Source organism: Plectropomus leopardus, chromosome 6 (genome assembly GCF_008729295.1).
Source record: "Plectropomus leopardus isolate mb chromosome 6, YSFRI_Pleo_2.0, whole genome shotgun sequence".
Lineage (NCBI taxonomy): Eukaryota > Metazoa > Chordata > Actinopteri > Perciformes > Serranidae > Plectropomus > Plectropomus leopardus.
The window spans coordinates 20,286,609-20,306,792 of NC_056468.1; positions in this window are offsets into that span (position 1 = coordinate 20,286,609).

A 20,184-nucleotide genomic window follows, 5' to 3' on the forward strand; every position below is an offset into this window, starting at 1 on the left:
TAAATTAAATCAAAAATATATGATTTAAAACAACAAATTTACAACAAATTTCACCAGTTGAAGAGAAACCATAAAGAAAAAGGTGAGTTTTATGCAGAGATTTAGCTCCACAGCTGAGGGGCCCAGACAAAAAAAGCCTGGTCACCTTTAATGACATGTCAAGATTTTGGAAGCATTGGAAGTGTCCTGCCAAAGGACAGCAAGCAGCCATCAGGCTTATAGGGAGATAGCAGATCACAGATACAGGCAGGAGCCTGAACATTTAAAGCTTCAAAAAAACAACAATATATTAAAATAATTTCTAGAGACTCACCAGGTAACCGGTGGAGAAAAGCAAGGACTGTATGTGGTTGTGACAGTCTGGCAGCTCTTTTTTGTATAAGTTGCATTCTTTGGATGTTTGTCCTGCTGATACCACAGTAAAGTGTCTTATAACAGGTATGTCTGATGTTGATGAAAGCATGGATGACCTTGTCTAGGCCTGTCATCTAGATGAAGTGAATGACCTGATCTTCGTTAAATGTCTCAGTTGGACAAAGCAGGACTGCACCTCCATAGTAACCTCAGCGTCAAACGACAGCTCCGACTCAAAAAGTACACTAACCTTACATGCCTCTGTCTGAATATTATATTGTTATAGACAAGATATTGTTAATGCTGCTAGCACTGGGGCCAGATAAGGTGATTAGAATTATTTTTGTATATATATATCTATATATATACAAATATATATATTTGGAGCCATTCAGCTGCAGGAAATTTGTTGACAAACATTTCTCAAGGTTAGCAAGACAAGACATAATGCAGGATTCATTAGCAATACCGGGCTTATTTGGAACATAAAGCTGCATGTCATCTGCATAGTATTAAAATCAATATTATCTCTATACAAGATTTATTCCAGGGGAAGCATATGCAGTAAGAAAAGAGGGGAACTAGAATATATCCCTGGGGAATCCTAGAAAGGAGAGGAGCATAAGCGAAAGAGGTATCTCCAAATATAACAGCATGTCCTGTTTGACAGATAAGGGATGAACCACTCCAGAGCCCCATCACTTATGCCAACATAGTTTATCAGATGGATGATTTAGACATGTGATCCACAGTGTTGAAGGCTGAAATGACGGGTTCAGGCCTATATATGTTGGCAGCATTCATAAATACACACTGCATGCACCCAAGTGTATCTATAAGAGGCAGATTTTTTTTCCGTTTCTGAAGAAGACCAACCACAGCTACACTGACAAGACCTTTGTTTAGCCTGTTAAATATACAGACTAGTGACAATTTATTGGAGAGACCTGAATAAATGAGTGGAGAAACACAACATATGCAGACGCTTCCACACAGGTCAATGTTACAATAAAATTCAATCATGTTTTGTGGCATGTATAAAAATGCTGAGCAATTGATTCCAGTTTTCTATCAGGATGGCAAGAGGGAAGATTGAAGTGACTTTTAAAGAAGGTGTAATGTTGTGTCACGGATGGCAGGAGCTTCACTCACAAAGACTGATCAATTGGCTAGTTTTTCTATAGGAACAGTGACTTATGTGGCATCTGCATTTAAATCTGTTGAAAAGACAGTGGTGTAGAGAGGGATATTATGGTAGGTTTGCACTGTATAAATCCATCATTACAAAAATGGTGCACATTTGAGAGCTCAGTGGTGCAAAACCAACTGGCACTGGTCTACAGAGATGGGGGAAGAAGAGACATGGTTAGAAAAGTGATACAGTCAGAGTCATCCTTTGCAATAAGTAGGTTGCAACAAGCTGTCGAGTGCATATGTGGCACACACCAAGAGAATGGTACATGCCTGAATGTTTGACCTCTACAGTGAGGGAATCTACTTGTCCTCTTAGAGGAAAAAGTCACTGCGGATCTATACAAAGTTGTTGTGAGTGATCACCTTCATCCACTGATAAATCATTTCAGTCCTGATGGGAGGGGTCTCTTCCAGGATGACAATGGCTCCACTAATAGGGCATGAAGGCTCACTGAAATGTTTGATGAGTATGAAAATGATGTGAACCATATGCTATAGCCTTTGCAGTCAACACAATTGAACAAGTATGGGAAAGTTTTGACCAACATTTTAACCAGTGCAACTGTCCTTTAGAAAAGTAGTGTTTATCCCTCTAGTAGAGTTCCAGTGACTTGCAGAATCAATGTCAAGTGTACTGAAGCTGTTCTGGTAATACATTGTGTACATTGATTTTTTTATTGACTTTGCTACCTGTTATGTGTAAATTCATGAATTACAACACATCTTTATCTATCTTCTGGCATAATTTCTACTTCCGTTAAAGTAGATAATGTGCTCCTCATTCAGCATTTACACCACAGCTACACTCCACAATACAAGCAAATACACTAGCTGGAGGCCACTGTTTTAATTCTTGAAAAGCATTTCCCCCATCTTTCTGTCATTCTTTGAGTCCATCGTTAAAGTAATATTAGTTGTGTCTATTGCTCCTTTTAATTAACTATGATAGATTGTATTGAACTAGTCAATATGACAGCTCTACTGTTTTACCATTTTAAAATTTAATTTTATATTTTAAAATGTTATATCAATTCTGCTATAAAAATAACTGCCCCTGTAATCACCAGAAACACAACTGGCGTGCTATTTACCTAACAGTCTAGATATTTGAATCACATTTCTTTGTTTGGGATACGGAGTTGATGCGAACAAGCTAATGGAATAATTTTAGCCTCTCTAGCAAGCTTGGGATTGTTAGTATGTTGGTGGGTACCATTGTAATTGCAACTAGCAGCTTCCCTTCTTCTGCAGACTGAACAATGCAATCTGTGGACACAGCAATGGCACCGTGCTCCAAAGCTTCTTCAAAATGCAGCAATAAAAAAAGGAATCAACACTAGAGATAAGTGGGAATGCATTAAATGCTCCACTGCTTTTATTGCGGATGTTAGGCCAATCTGGAACATTTCCTGTATTTATAGAAGCAAAGTCATTATACTATTCTTGTGCTGTGGCAACGCAATTTAACATCAGGCTAAAGCTCATCTAACAAATGACGTAAAGTCACGACTCATCGTGGTCTTCACTTTAATAAGATTCCAAACTGCAAAGAATCACTTTAATGATTCTGATGTACAAATAAGTGATATTGCAAATAATTGCGACGTACTGCTATATCTTTCCTGAAAGTGTAATTTTGGTCCCAGGTCTGCGCCTAACTTCACTCACGACGTAACTATAGAAAATGCTTAAAAGTAAAGTTAAAAGAGGCTGAGGGAAAAGAAGAGGGATGAGACGTGTGAGGCAGGACTTGATGAGAGGTACATTTAAAGATGCATGTAGGGGTGTTTTAGGGGGTGTTATCATTCCTAAATGTGCAATGTGATCTTGCAAGGTTCAAGCCGGATTTAAATGATTACATCTTGTTCTATTTGAAATCCACTGAATGCAGATTTGTAAAAATGATTTATTAATAAGAAATGTCAATATTACATTACTGACGTGTTTCATCACAGTACAGTTATTTCTTTTAGTTTACAGGAAAAAGAACACTTCGAAAGTACAAGATACAAGGTAGATTTATTTGTCATTTCTCTTAAATGTGGTTTAAGAAGAAATGAAATTAAAGTTAACCCTATATCCTGCTACATCTTTTTGGCATCGAAGGAGTGCAGGGTAAAGAGTGCAGTACTTCTTGAATTATGTTAGTATTTATGTTTGTATTTAAGAACTTAAATTCATACTTAACATCAGGTAAATTAAGGTAAACCTTTTTTCGGCCACACTTCCATATAAATCGGCATGGTAAAATTATATATTACAGCTTCCACTCTAACTTTTAGAGTAGACAGGCAAATTGGCTGTCATGAAAATTGATATACAGATAGAGTTCAAAATTCAATAACATGTCTAAAATAAAATAAATATCATAAGCATACATGAAAAGACAGCATGATAGCAGATGCAGCTCAGATTGAGAGCGAAAATGGCTTTTTACTGTTCATATGTAACTGCTGATTTCCAATTCATTGAAACAGCTACAAATTAACAAGAGAGTGAAATGTTCTCCACCTGACATCAGTCGCGTGTCATGTCTGAATTGAATCCCTAATCTTTTCTAGACAGGAGAGGGAAGAACTTCTCTGGTAGACCTTATGTAACTGTTGCACAATCCTTTCATCACATTGACTTGCACTTTGCAGACCCACTCATCAGAAGTATTGAAGGCCTTTGCCACAGGCTGCTCACTTTCCTGCTTGTATGTTTCCACACAGAGCAGAGTCTCCTTGGCTGATGTCATGTTGAGTTTTCTGCCTTTTGAGAAAGGACTCCAATGTAGGGGGTAGTCACATCTTATACAAAATCAGAATTTTCTGTTTGTGTTGAAAGGCTTGTTTACTATAAGAGGGGTTCACAGGATATTTATGTGAGTGACATTGAGAGATGTGTTTGGATCGTGAAAAGAGAAAAAGAGTCTTGCATTGAGTGTAGCGAAGATTCCGGGAAAAGACTTTATTGAAACATTTAGCTCTTCACAAAGGAATAGTGTCCTTATTTGGGCCTGTGACATCACTCTATCGGGAATCCCCCACGTGGTGTGTGGCTTCCTGCTCCTGGACTCCTGTAGCCAGCGGCATGTTTTAACACCGTTCAGGTCAGAGCCGCCCCTTGATGGAAAGGTCGCTCTGCAGACCACACGCTGTCAGGTTGGCCACCGCAGGCAGGGATCCCTACTATGCTGCCTCCAACTGAGGCTGCAGTCCTTGAGTGAGAGAGCGGCACTTCATTTCAATCACTGCAATACAGCTTGATTTGCACTTGTCTTTCTGCCCCTTGGGCTAGTGCTTTGTAGTGTTGGCCAGCCTATTTTTTTTTTTTTTTTAGTATTTTCTGCTTCCTGTTTTCTGCTCCCTTTTTAAAATATCCCTCATCTATTCAGTCTGAATGAAACAGGCTAACAGGGACTCTTTCCACAGGTGGGCATCAGTGACTGAAAAACAAAAGCATTGTGACATTGTGTCCATCAACGCTTTGTTTTTCAGCTGTAAAAACTCCTTATGAAGGCATGTTTGGCATTCTGTGGGAGTCGATCAAACAGAAAGTTCTTGAAGCTAATGACTGTTAAGTTTTATCAACACAGTCAATTTACAAATGTTACATCAAATGAGTCCCTTTTTTCCAAACTTAACTGCACTGACAGCAGCTGGTGGCTTTCAGCAACCTGTTCAGGAGAAGTCTGGCTCTTTCCAATACAAAGAGTGAAAGAAAGTAAAGCATCATGTCGGCGTTCACATGTGCGCCCTTTCATCTTTATGTTCATCAATGTCATGACATTGGAATAATGATTTTGTATTACCCATTGGGTCATGTGACGGACTGAACTTTGCTGTGATTTCAAATACAAAGAGGACAAGTGCTTTTCTTCCTAAATACTTCATATATGCTGCCTGAGGGATTTGTGAAAGAGATGTAAGAGAGAAAAACAACTGCAGTCCAGCCTTTCACTACTTCCAACCATTCCTAGGAGACACCTTTGATTATGTTATAATTCTTTCTTTCTCTCTATCTCTCTTGTCGTGCTTTGTCTTGAGCTCTAAATGCAAAACATGCTTAACTATCCAGGGGGAAAGTGTTCATGTAAGCATCAAAGAAGCAGAATCTTGTCATGTCATCTTCTATTTATTCTTTTGTTGCTCTAAAAAGTGTTCTGTAAATGTTCTTGTCTTCTTTCTTTATTCTTTGCAGGACCTATAAGCTTTTTTGACCTCTCTGGCAGACTCAATCAAAAGACACACCTTTGCAGTGTCTCTGGCAGAGTAATGGATCATTTCTCTGGTATTTTTCAGTTCTTCTGATTAAATTTCTGTCTCTGTGCAGCCAGTACAACAAAGCACAGCATAAACAGCCAGAGCACCTTGCTGAACTGTTAGGTTAACATTTCGTTCAGAAGCAACGTTCTTAATAAAAGCTTAATGGCTTCTACAAGGTTGAAGATTTATTAACACCTTTCTACCTATCAGACAAATACTATGGCACAGCAACAAAAATATTGATTTTAATAGTTTTAATTGAATTTGTCCAAATGCTCACCATAAGGCAGCATCTCTCAACAATTCCAACAAACATTAGCTCTAAATATTTTTAGAGTGCTTTCAGCCTGCACCCATATTATTTTATTATTGTGCATGGAATACTTCATCCACAAAATGACCATTTATATATCAGTTAGTCATGCTGCGCCACCTAGAATTCATTAAGAAAACTTTGTTTTTCTTGTAGTCATTTGGTGACAACAATATATATTAGTTGGTTGTTTGGGGACCATGTTTAAATAGAAAAAAATGCTCTGTATTTCCTTCGTAAGTATAACACATGCTTGTTTGTTAAGAGACCTTAGTATTGGAGTCTGGCTTTGAAGAAAGCATAGATACATTTCACTGGAGTTTAGTTTTAATTATTAAGGTTTTACTTTAGCCTTTGTTTAGTTACTGTATGTCGCTAACATTACCGTTATTGTTAATCCCCATTATAAATACAAATATTTCATCCCTTAAAAACAATTAATAGTTATGTAAATAACTGAATTTCAGTATTGATAAAAAATAATCATTATAATATTTTTGGCCATAACTGTGCAGCCCTAATACATATAAGAGTAAGATTTAAGTTTCTGACTGTGTAAAAACAAAAATCTCAAATGACATGGAATAATTTTCCATTCACATTCTCATTAATGTATTTATTTTCTGATATTATTTGTGGTCAGCTTGAATTTACAATAGATTCCTGTGGTGATTCATGTGAACACAGTACTTCTCAAACCTCCCTTATCCACTGTTCCAATCATAGTTTTGTTATATTAACAATCCTCCCCTGGCTCAAAAGTACAAAAGTAAACACGTGCATTGGCATGTTAAAGTGCTCATGATATTTTTCTTACTAACATCACAACCACAAATCTGCCAACATACAACATATTAGTCCAAAATATGGCCCTGCGGAGCTCAGCGGGCTGGACCTTGCTTTGTGGATTGTGTTCCCATATTGCCTTGAAATTTGTCAAACATGTTTTAAGTTTTTGATAAACATTTCCAAACGTGTCAGTCAAAGATGAAAAGACATTTATTTTGACAAGTGGATACACAGTGAAGTGTCTGTGAAAACCTCCACAGCCTTGCAGTTTACAGGCTATGCCAGATTGATGATGTTCAAACAGCAGCTGAAAGAGCTGTGAGGGATTTTATAAAGAGCTCAGGGGGTGACAGCTGAGTCGAGCTGACACGAACCTTGACCTTACACCTCTTTAGAATGTCAGCAAGCCACGCACATGTGCACACGCTAACACACACAGATATACCGAGCCCAGTAACTCTTAAGTACACATGTGTGTGTGTCAAAGCTCTCTGTCTCCCTGTCTCACTTTGTCTCTCTCTCTCTATCACACACAGACACACACACACACACACACACACGCATACACGCACAGACAAACACACAGTCTTTGAAGGCCGTGGCAGTAGCCACTAATGTGTTACAGGGTCCCAGTAAGTAGCTGCAAACTGTTCTCTTTCATCTTCAGGGGAATAGATGAGGAGATAGAAGGACAGGGATGGAAATCATCAGGCAACCAGACTGCCATCACGAGCAACTCTTATCTCCAAAAAGCCAGGTTTTCAGGAGCTCCCTTGTTTTCAGACGAGCAGCAGCAGATTGTTCATTCACTTATTTATTGTGTCTAATTCTCTCTGGTTTTTAAAAAAGTTTTCATGAAGGTGAAGTGTTATTAAATACAGAATATTCAGAGCAATATCAACTTTTAAATCAAGAAAACTACAGGAATAGTATTAAAAATAAATTCTGTTCTACAGAGTCTTGGCGCAAGGAGACAGGATAAGCCCGACATGCACAATATTTCAATATTTCTCTGTTTATTAGAGCACTGAATAAACAAATGGCAATGCACAACAAAACAAACCAGTGTTGTGAAAAGATTTAAAATGAGCCTCTAATTTTTTCTGACTTGAGTGTTAATGACACAATCAGTAAATTTAGAGGAAAGCAAGAAGGCAAAGAATTAGAAACCACCCCCCTTCTTGTTCAACTACTAGTCTTAGAACCAATCAACTATCATTCTGATGACGATAAGCCTCTGGGGGCAACAGCCAATATTTTGGGAGTTGTGGTGTAGTCGGGGATATGTAAGACTTCCTCTTCTGTGCCCTGATCACTTTTGGCTAATCTATATAAACAGATATCTGCTTATGAAGGCAGATAAATAAAAACAAACAAAAAAATAAATCAGAAGCTAAATGTGGATTCGAAGAATGCATTTCAATCAATGATTTCTGCCTCTTTTGACTCTTTAACTGCTACTCAAATGTGTTTGGTCAATACTACTCGGACAAATACTACAAGCAAAAGCCAGAATACTTGCTACAGATGCCTACAGAGTCTGTATACACATGCATGTATCTATTCATACATGTAGAGAAAACCTGACTGCAGTGTTATGCTTAGGGCTCATTTCTGCTCAATGTTAGATTTATTTAAGGATATGGACAGATCCTCTTGTCCATACTCTATGTTTATTATGTCTGTGTTTGTGCACCCTTTCTGAAACCCCCAGATAGTGACGAAACAAAGCAATACCATCAGAGACCGTGGGAGCAATGTAGTGAAGTTCAAGCGAGATACGAGCAGAGGATGACAAGACGTTTAAAAATGGCAGAACAGAAAAAACTGTAATATACTGATTTCTCTGTTCACATGTCATGATGTTTGTTTAATGGCCTCAGAGACCATGGCCATCTACAACACTGCCTCCATTACGAGGTGCATTATGACTATCTCCACCGTCACCAATCTTCTTTGTTGTTGAGTGTAACTTTTGACTCTGCTCTCTGACATCTATTTTTGGATGTAAAGGGAGCATACACATGCTCTCATAGTGGTCTTGTGTGTCTGAGTCAAAGTGATCCCTTTAAGTGGCGGTCTAGAATTTTAATTTTGAAAAGCAGTTTTTCCTAAATTTTTGACGCAGATTACCATCTAATTGATTTTTGTATATTTATTACATGAATATAGTAAAGCGAAGAAATGGACAGCTTTGCTATTTACTAAACTTTGAAAAATTCAGTAAAGCCTTTAATTACTTGGCCATTACAGGAGCTTTTAAGTGACAAGGCATTGTTAATCTACTCAGTCAGGATGGCTTCAACCATGGGTGCTTTCCTTATAGGCATTCATTCTCTGTCTCCATCATTAGAAAACATGACTGTTTCTCATCATTTGAGTAGACAAGTGGCTCATTTTTGGCAGTTTATCATAAAATTTGAGTAGACTATGTTTCTTTCATTGAGAAAAAATAACTGCTTTTCCCCCTCATGATTTCATTGTGCATGTAGCACCAGCCTCGGGTAGTCAGCTGGGTTACTGAAGGGCAAAGTATCATGGTGGGAGTTGAGTAAAATAAATGAATAAAAATAGAATTACCGTAGTATTATACTCTTTTTTCCTATGTTGAAATGCATTAAATGACCCATAATAACCACTGTAAGTGGACTTCTTTATTTGGTTAATGTCAGTGAATTACTCAAACAGCATTTGTACAGGAATGATTCTTTCCCATATATTTTAACCCTGATCACTATAACTAGTCTCCACTGTACTAACTGAAGCAGGAGAGATCAGGTCATTGACAGCATGCAAAGTTATGCTGCTTCAAAGTTTACCTCAACTGGTCAAATGCCAGAAAGCATACTGTATATATAAATTTTATGTCACGTAAATGCTATTTACTAAACTTAGTGGCACTTCTTGTAAGTCATTAAAGAATGGATCCTAATATGGGGCAGTTTTCTTATCATTGCTTAGTCCAAACCAGATGGCACAGGCAGTCTGTCAACAGTAGTAATGTATTCTGTGGAGACATCACAACGTGTTCTCAATCGATCATAAAAGAACATTATCTGACGTTCTTCATTTGGACTAATCTGTGTTAAAACATTCTCCTCACACATGGATGGACCGAGCACTTCTACACATATACACAAATATACTGGCATTTTATCATCAGCTCAGTTTGCGTGTTTCATTTACATTCCAAAAACATCATTTCCTCTCTGTCCCTTGCAGTCAAAAAGAGGATGCTGCAGCAGCAAACACCTAATTATTTAATTACATCAATATTGGTCACTGCTGGAATCACAGTTGTAATTAAGTGTGATTTGAGGTTCCGGGAGTGTGCATGAATTAATAATGAGCTAATCTAAAAGCACTTGGACTGATTGCCAGGACATTAACACCTAGAAAAAGGAAGAGAATTAATTGTTGTCTGTTTCTGGCTCATGGAGCACATCTGCATATGTCAGGCCCTCCAGTGGTTTATTGTTTTCACTTGAAATCCTACAAATTTAATAATTCTTGAAAGTTAAGAGGTTCATGGCTCTGTAGAGCTCTTCTTGAAGTCTGTTTAAATCTGTGTGTATTAGCAACAAGCTGCAAGATGGGAATCGGGACACACAAACACACACACATGCACACAAAGATAAATAGAGGTGTCATTTGTAAAGGTACAAGAGTATTTCTCGGGGGAAATATGGCAGGAGAGATCTAGAGAAAGTGATAGCGTGACATCTCACTCAAAACACCATTTTGTCTCCACAAGTAACCTGTCGAAGGACATGATCAGAAAGCATGCTTACGCCCTTGTAACAGGTAATGGTGAGAATATGTCAACCTCCTCTGAACAGGCAAACATCAGTTTAGGGTATGCAGTGGTAACACAAAATGACATAATAGTTTGACTGTAATTTAGTTCTGATTGTTCTTAAGACATTGTCATTTTGATAATTTGTTCATTATTAATACTGTATATTCATATATACTAATGTAACCTCTGAGCACTTAATCCACCAACCCTCCCACCTTTGATAACAAAGTCAGTTCATATAGGATGCCGCTTTAGAAAGGTTCATAGGATATGTATAAAACATGGAAATGTAACAAATTTGTGGTTTGAAGAAACTTATAATGCCAACATTTTCTTCTGACAACTGGGTTTAAGAACTACCTAAAATGTTAGAAACCATCTTTGAAAAAATGTATCGGTCATGTACTTTGAGTTTTTAGTTTTGCAGATGTCCCATCGGCTAACATGGAGGGGGTGGAGTTTATGACCTATACTGCAGCCAGCCACCAGGGACCGACCAAGATGTTTTGGCTTCACTTTTGGGGAGCTGTTTGGCATTCATCTTTGTCTACAGTCATTGATTGAGACACATTGCCAGTAGTCCAGCCTTGGAGTTAGGCTGTTAGATACAATTGAGCATGCAGAAATGTGCTCAACATACCGTATATTTAGCTGAACTGTGGATCTGTGTGGATTTAGTGCGGAAGCTGTTTTGCTCTCTCAAGTAGTTCAAATACAGCAATGACTTACCCACATTTTAAAGCCCAAGCCCTTAAAAAATTAATTTACTTCATGTGGGATGTTGCACCGTAATTTAAATTCACCTGAACAAGCAATGTTAAATGCTCAAGTCACAACACCGCTACGGTGTCAACATTAATGCAATAATAATTGGCTGATAAAACAGTGCAAGGAAGAAAACAATGGATTTGAATGCTCCCTTTTGATGAGAAGCAAACATTATGAGCAATGAGGCAAAACAAAAGTTTGTGGACAGATAAACACTTAACACAAGAAACAAAATGCAAAGCAGTTCCTAGAAAAATAGACTATTTTTAGATAATAACATTTGCAGAAACCCTGCTTTGAATAACTCACATGTATTTTTAATAACATTACACACATCAGAGCATCATAAACAGGGGTTTATTTGAGATTCATGACTGCCTTTGTCTGAGCTTTGTGGTTCAGGAATAAAATTCTTCAATGTGTGGATGCTGCAATGAAGTGGGACCACCCACTGACCCATGGTAGGGTGGCTTACTCTGGTAGGCAGTGAGGGCAGATGGTGGCTGTCTATGCTCTTCTTGCATGACAGAGCTGGATCTGTCCTTTGGGCTGTGGTGTGGCAGAGAATGTTGGTTGGCCGTGTCTTATGGTGGTTCAAAGACTTTAAAAACTAAATCTTCATTTTGTATTTTAAATTATTTATTCTTCTGGTAGAAGGAAGCAAAGTTAACTGTTAAATGAACACTTTTCATTTGGGCCTTCTGCTTGAGTTTTTCTGTGGGATTCCCTAAATCCCGTCCCCTCTTTTGAATTTGGTTCAGCTGTGAAATAACCAAGCTGGCCACCAACATCGTTAGATGTTGGTTGAATTTAGGTTATGATGTCCAGAGACTAAATTTAATGTCAGGATGTCTAATGCCACAATTAATTTGATGTAGTCTGACGTCAGATGATGCTGATATTTTGTTGCTTTTCAAGTGTGTTGTTAAGTAACCAAAATCCAACTTCAGTCCATCTTCCATTTTCCAAATCTATCAAGCCAGCATCATCTTGATGTAGAATAATGACATTAAGTCTTGAGGTATGAAGGACCAAGAGGTACGGAGGACCAAAACTCGACGTCTGTGAAATGTCATAATGTTAACGTCCACACGGTGTGAAACTCTAACGTTGCTATACATTTAATATCTCGTCAGCCCAATTTTCTTTCCAACCAAATTTTACCATCTGTTCAACATAAGAGTCTATCGTCCTTCAGATTTTTTTGAGAATTTTTGGAACTTGTTTAAATAACAAACAGACTGTAAATAATAGCTTTCAACAAGTACAGCCTTCTGTTCAGCATGTGTGGCAACAGGCGTGACATGAGGGGAGCTTATTTACAGACAGGCCAGCTTGTAGCCCAACACCCAGTGGGAAATTGTTGCTTTCTGCACCACTTCTCTTTTGAGTCTCGCTGTGACTTTGTTCTTGACTTATAATCTGCCACTGTACATGAGTGAATTATTAAAAACATGTTCATGCATTTATACATGTAGCTGCCCTTTTTAGAAAGATAGATCAGCATAGAAAGTCAGTATCCACCCAAACTTTTAATTACTTAAATAAACCCTGTGGCAAAACCAGCGTGAGGATGGTTGAGACCTACAGTACATTCAACAGATAGCCTCTCAAAGTTTCACGCCAACGTTTCTCTGTTGGCACAGTGTTTTCTGAATTAGTTCTGGGCTGAAGGCTGGAGATTTGGGTCCTGACTATGCTTGAAAATTCACTTGAAGCAAACAATTAGGTAAATTGTCCATAAGCAGTATTAGAGATGGCGTATTCCACATCAGACAATATCTGAGGGAGCATATTCTGAACACAACATTTTCTGGCAGAGGCATATGTTTAGCAACACACTATCTTGGACCCAGAATGTGGTGAAAAACATCTTTTGTTGAAGTAGCTGGCAGATTGTCCACAAAGGAAATCTGTTGTGGTTTTGTCCCTGTCCATGTTTGCTTCCCCCTCCCCACAGACCTGTGATCGGTGAGGGGTTGTTGTTGCTTTGCTTTTTTTGTAACTTTAGAAAAAAATGGTAACTGGCAACCAACATGTTTACCTGCTTCTGCCCATTGTGAACTTCATCAGTGAATTGTTAGGTGCAGTATTACTTAAATATGACAGCCATTACATCACACTTTAAATGTATCCTAGAGATTTTTCTTGTAAACAGTTTGTTTATATTCCTTGTTTTTTTTTTTTAGCCAAAATGCATTGCGTGTCTACTTTGGGAATGATGAATGTGTTGAGTACATTTTTATGCCACCATGTCGGTAATAGCTTTGGCAAAAGGTATTGTGTTTTTGGGTTGTCTGTCCATCCGTCCATACCTACGTACATAGGTCAAGTTCTCCTGAGCGTGATATCTCATGAATGCCTTGAGGGATTTTCTTCAAATTTGGCACACGTCTGCTTAGAGTCAAGGCTGTACTGCTTAGAATTCGGTGGTCAAAGGTCAAAGTCATTGTCACTTTGCATCTGTCTCATTCTTGTTGAGATGATAAGTCAAAGAGGCCTTGAAAGAATATCCTTAAATTTGGCACAAAGATTCACTTGGACTCAAAGATGAAGTGATTAGAATTTGATGTTCAAAAGTAACTGTGACCTCACAGACACATTTTTAGCCATAACTCAAGAATTCCATCACATTCTCATCCCAAGTCATCACGTTGCCGCTTTGCGGAAGACTCTATATTCTGTTTTAGGTATCCCTCTGCGTCTGCTGTTTAGGTTCCAGGATGGCAATACAGTGATATCAACACAAGCACAGGATGAGATTATGCTGCATCTTGGGGTTATGTTTAGACAACACAAGCATATAACAACCAATGCTGGAACTTTAACAAACACACAAGCAGCCACAGATGGTTAGGATTACGTTAAGGAGCCACACGGTAGGGTGTAGAAAACACATAAATCACATTCAGATAGGATGTAAACACTGCACTCCTGCATGAAAGTCTGGGTTTTGTTGGACCCATCTACCACCCCTCCTGCCTGACCTATAGGTGCCCTTGCACTCTTTATATTATGCTGTTACCAGCAGCGTTTCAACCTGACACTATCCTGCAGCGTTTGATGCAGACTTGAAAGGTGGCTTTTGGCATCGCAATCTAATGCCAAAAAGTACTATTAAAGCGGCAGTATTTTACAAGTTTAGAATGAGAAGGGGCTGACAGTTAATACAATAATCAAGAACATTTCACGCAAATGTCAAATAGGATAAAATGAAGTGATGACATTTTATTTCCAAAAGGTCAACTTCACTGTGACATCATAATGTTTTGCAAAGACACTTTCTGGTCATTACAAAACATCATAACTCAGGAACAGAAGGGGCTATGTTTAATCAGATATCAAATTGGTGACACTAATCTTGACACTGTTGTGAGTGTATAGATCTGTTTTGCCAGAGGAAAGATTTGTGTGAAATATCCATTTTTTCACAGACATGATTGCAAACTGTAAATTCACTAGTTCATGAGGGCATACAACCACAAAGCGTTGATTCTAGTCTTTTCATCGGATAAGCCTTTTTTTTTTTACATATACATTTTAAACTGTGCATTGTTTACATCCATGTTTTCTAGCTTGCTGTTTCTCGATCTGATCCTTTGATAGCACATTACTACTTTCTTTGTCACCAACTGCCAATCATCTAATCATTTTGAAACCAGCAGCAGGAATGTGTATTATCTTCCCCTCGTGATCACATGCACGCATGCCTGTGCATTTTCAAAAAACTCCAAAGAGTGCTTTAGAGGAACCCTTCATCTACGTGTAGACGTCAGACGAGAAAACGTGTGCGACGCTGTCTTACAAGTGTTCATTCAAAGAATGCCACTTAGTCTTTGAGCATACGCAAAGATACTTGACATTACCACAGAGAGTCACTTGATCTGTTCAGTATGAATTCCAACATCACTGGCTTGACGTTCTTGACTAACAAGACTTAGATTCCTTTCATAAAGCTGTCTTTGTTGTTCTCCTGCCAATGTCTGTCTGTCTTCATCCATCACTTCACGTTTTCATGTCCGTTTTGTTCCCTCTTTTGTTAGCTTGTCACAGTCATGTCCCAATGTCCTTGCCTTGTTAATTTACTTTATTTTAAATATTTTTCAATAAAAAACGTTTTTTTCTATACAGTATACCGCTTATTTTACATAAGAAGTCTGCCTTAAAAGTGGTTTGACCTTATGACCTGCTGTCATTGAGCTGGAGGAGTTTTATTGGCCTTCATGTTTAATTACCACGAAAGAACAAGGATGAATTGAACTACGTCACGGCGTGATGAAGATGAACAGAGTCCGACTTACAATCAAGAAATGAACATTGCATTGATTTTCCTTATGCTTTGTTCTTCAAAAGTTTGTTTCTTTAGACCATTACACTGATTGTAGTTATGTAAACAAATAAAATACAAACAACATTATTTTATGATAAATGTGTAATACACTCTTTACTGCCTATGAGGTCACATGCTGAGTGGGATTTTCAATTAGATTATTGTAGCCACAGGGTTTTGTATTTCCTGCTAAATCCGCCGATGTGAATCGGAGCGTGCGTGTGTGTGCGCGCGTGCATGCGCAAGGAAACAATTCAATTTGATGACTCTGATACATTCTCTCCTCGTCTGTCTGTCTGTCTGTCTGTCCATCTGTCTGTCTGGATAAAATTCTTGATTCACTTTTGTTCCCACGGTGATGTTGCACCCAGTGTGCGGGTCACACAGAGCCATCTAGGGAATGAGATTGTCAGTACTCATCACCAAACATCCCTGCCAAACGACTCAAATCAAAAGTGATCTGAAAGGATTGATATCCTGGACACTGTGTTTTGCAATAGGCGGTTAAGGGGATATGCACACACACACAAACATGCGTGCACACAGATGTTCAAACTTCAGACAGAAACACATGATTCACATGATGAAGTCTCATTTTCCCTGTCTCAAAATAACATACAAATAAATCCTCCTACAGACACTTGCTCACGTCTATGTGTAGCACCTGTGCACCTCCTCTCCCTTGCCGCTCCTCTCTAATCCACTTGAATGTAGCTGGATATTAGATTAGAAAGTTATAGATGTGATTATTCGTCCCTGGGCACAGCCACCTATTCGCTGATTAAAACGTGAACTGGGGGCCATTATGTAACTGCTTAAAGAGATTAAACCTAGTCACCCCCGTGGGGGCCCGCTCTCTGTCATAACACACAATAGAGACAGCACAGGGGATGGAACACATGACAGCATGTTAGTTATACTTACAGGTGGAAAGAAGAATAGAGAAGTGACAAAAGACTTACATTAGGAGAAGAGAGACTTGTACTGTGAGCAAGATAACTTTCCAAGAAGCTTTCTCTTTCAGTATCTTAAATTAGCGAGTGCAAGGAAGCATGTGACTGGCTTCTCTTTTAAAATATATATTCTGACAAAAACACCCTCACCAAACACATAGAAGTGAATCCTCTGCTTAGTTTTATGGAACACATTTTAAACATTAGCTTGAATACAATCTAAGCATGTTAGACAAAATTGATTAGCAAATTGAGATTCGACCTGATTGTGTTGGAGGCCAAAAAGTGCAGCGTTGATGATTTTGTTTTTCTTTTGCTCGAAGCTGTAGCTACATTTATATTGCTCTTATGACAGAAAACAAGTGAACACAATGCTCCACCAATGCAAAAACTGAACTGGCTGAATGATGAAGGTCCACAGTCAATGTTATCACTCAAACTAAAATATTCATAAGCAACATGCTGGTTGCTGGCTGCTTATAGTGAAGGCTCTGCCAGTTGATTCAAGGAGCAGACCATTGAACTTCTAAAAAGCATAATCAAATGACACAGATTATGAAAAGATATGTGATGATGCTCATTTATTCATGGGAATGTAATTGTTTGACATCTTAGAAAATTAGAGTGGATCTGTCTGATTTAGAGTGTTTCATTGTGTTAGCTAATTAGTGATTTATACATCCCACATTCACAATTTACTGTGTTAAGTTGTCAACTTTCCTGAAAGGACAGGACTTTCCACACTTGACAGTGAGGAAAAAGCCTGCTGTTGAAGAGAGGAAGGATAGGCAATAATAACACGTTCATCCATTCTTTCCTTAGATGCATACGTGGCATTGCACACACAAAAAGGGACAGAAGTAAAAATATAACTTGAGCAAAAAATACTTCTCTTGCTTCAGCCTGGTCTTACTCACAGGGTGGGCAGCTTTGTCAGTGACACTTGGCATCAGTTATGGATGCATAATGCACCCTTTAATGACTGTATGAGATACATCAGGCTTTCACCGAACTCCAATGTAAACCTATTGGTGTCATTATTAGGCGGTAAGAGCATTGAACAAAGTATAAAGTGTGAAAAAGTCTACTTGAGGTGGTTGGGTCTAACATCCACAGGACTTTGATCCAGGAGACCAGTGTTTTTGTCCTGTGTGAAACTAAGTCAACGTTACCTTATTTTGCCACATCAGCTAATCGTCTTGTAAGTTGACTGAGATTACTAATGTCAACCGCAATCTTTTCCTAACCCTGACCAAGCAATTTTGTTGCCTTAACCTAACTGCCAACCCTCTATGTCAAGATACAAGGCAAAAGGCCGCCCTGGGGCAATTGGAGGCTTCTGCCTAAGTGTCAAAATATGACGAGTAGAGATGAAATCAACTCAGTCCCGAGAGTAAAACCACTATTTCTGCAAACCACAAATATGATACATTTGTATGTTTCATGTGTTAAGTTATTATTTAGTTTCAGTTTTCAGTTTTATTTTTCAGTAATGATGTGGTTAGGTATAAGCACAAAAGCTGCTTGGTTAGGGTTAGGAAAAAAATTATGCTTTGGTTACCAAACTGTGTAGATAAAAAATACCCAGCTTAAAATGTCCCACATGCCATTACAAATATCTGTTTTTGTTGTTTGTTGGTCTCAAACAGTGGTCTGCTGCTGTCTGTTGCTCAGTATCCATCAAGTGTGGTGTCATGCCACCCACCAATCTCTCCTCCTCCTGATGAGAAACTCTATACATATGTGTATATAAACTTTATACACATGTAATCCAAACTACGACACTTAAGAAATGTTTATATGGTCAGTAAGACACATTGAAATGTAACATGTCTGTGGTTTGCTTAAAATGTACCATGTCAACATATTTTGTACTGGTGACTTGGCTGTTTGCTTAATCTCCCATCTCGGCACACCTGACAAACAGCTGTTAAATGAAGTTGGCATGAATGTAACATTGTCGGCCTCAAATAGTTAAAATATTTGTTTAACAGAGCCCCCTCAATTCCATTGTTGGAAAGGTGTGTTCAACAACCCAACATACCAGCATACTGACCCCTACAACTGTACTGGTCTCATGCATGACTTACTTTATGGAGCCACATCTAATGAAAACTATATTATTGTGCAGCTATTTTGAAGCAGATGACTCCTTGGAGCATTTGAAGCCACTCAAGGTACATTTTGGGAAATACTCTTGTTCATTTTTTTAAGTGAGCTAGATGAGAAGATGGATACCACTTTTATATGCGAGAGTGGAAAAAGTCTTCTCATCTAACTGAAAGCGATGAGGTGTATGCAAAATGTGCAACTATTTCTTTAAGCGCTATCAAAACAAATTTCTATACTGAAACTAACAGTATAGCATTAATAATGAGGGCACACACTGATGTGCATCAAGATCACACACTGCAAACACTAAACTATTGATATAAAGACAGAACAAGAACCTTTTTCATAAGCTGTATATGATTAAATATTTCACCCTGTTCTCTGCATTATCAAGGTGGTAAAATCCTCTAAAGCCTTCTTCTGTCTCCCCCTCTCATTACCGTTGCTGCTTTGATGCTACGGGTTAGAGGCACAGGAAACCAAAGGGAAATATGTTCAACTTTCTAGATACTGTATATATCTATCTCTGTAATGATGATAAACATGAATAAAGTGATGGTGGATTGTCTTTGATGATCCGCACATTCAAAGAAAAAGGAATGTGAAGACAGTGTGACAAAGTCCTAGGAGAGTTTAGTTAAAAGTAGTGCTGGTGGGCTCTGGAGCAGACAGGGTAGCGCGTGTGTGCACACACGCACACACACGCAGGCTGCATTCTTTGCTCTTTTAGCTTAAGTGGAGGAGTTATTTCGCATGCACATAATTCTTCCATTCACAGTTTTTGGAAATAACAATCCAAACTGAGAAAAGTGACATTCGACATTTAAGATAATAGCCATAGTCTGCCATCTGCTTTTCCAAGAATATGAGGTTGGATGCAGAATGTGCCGTGAGCCTGACTTACAGAAGCTCTGACCTGTTAAAATCACATTTAACTATGATCTAGTTAAATGCAGTTTCAGTAAAAATTATCTCAGAGGAAGAGGAAAATGTGTCTAGATGTATTTAAGTTTTGCGCATTTGATCTGAACTTGTCTGGGCCTCAAGCAGTGTCAGAAAAAGAGATTTTTTTCTACCTAAAACACAATTTTAGAGTAATTTACTTGAACCGTTATGTAATACCCTACTTATATAATACAGTTAAGTAATTGGCAATATATTTAAAGTATGTATGTGTTGTATGGAACTGTGAAAACCCCACTGCCGTTGACTGTTGCTGGTGTAAGTGCTGATCCATATCTAAGCGTGCCATATGTTTCTTGTGTAACTTATTGCTTTCCCATTCCCAATAAAGTGGCAGAATAAAAAGGCTTTTACAGGTC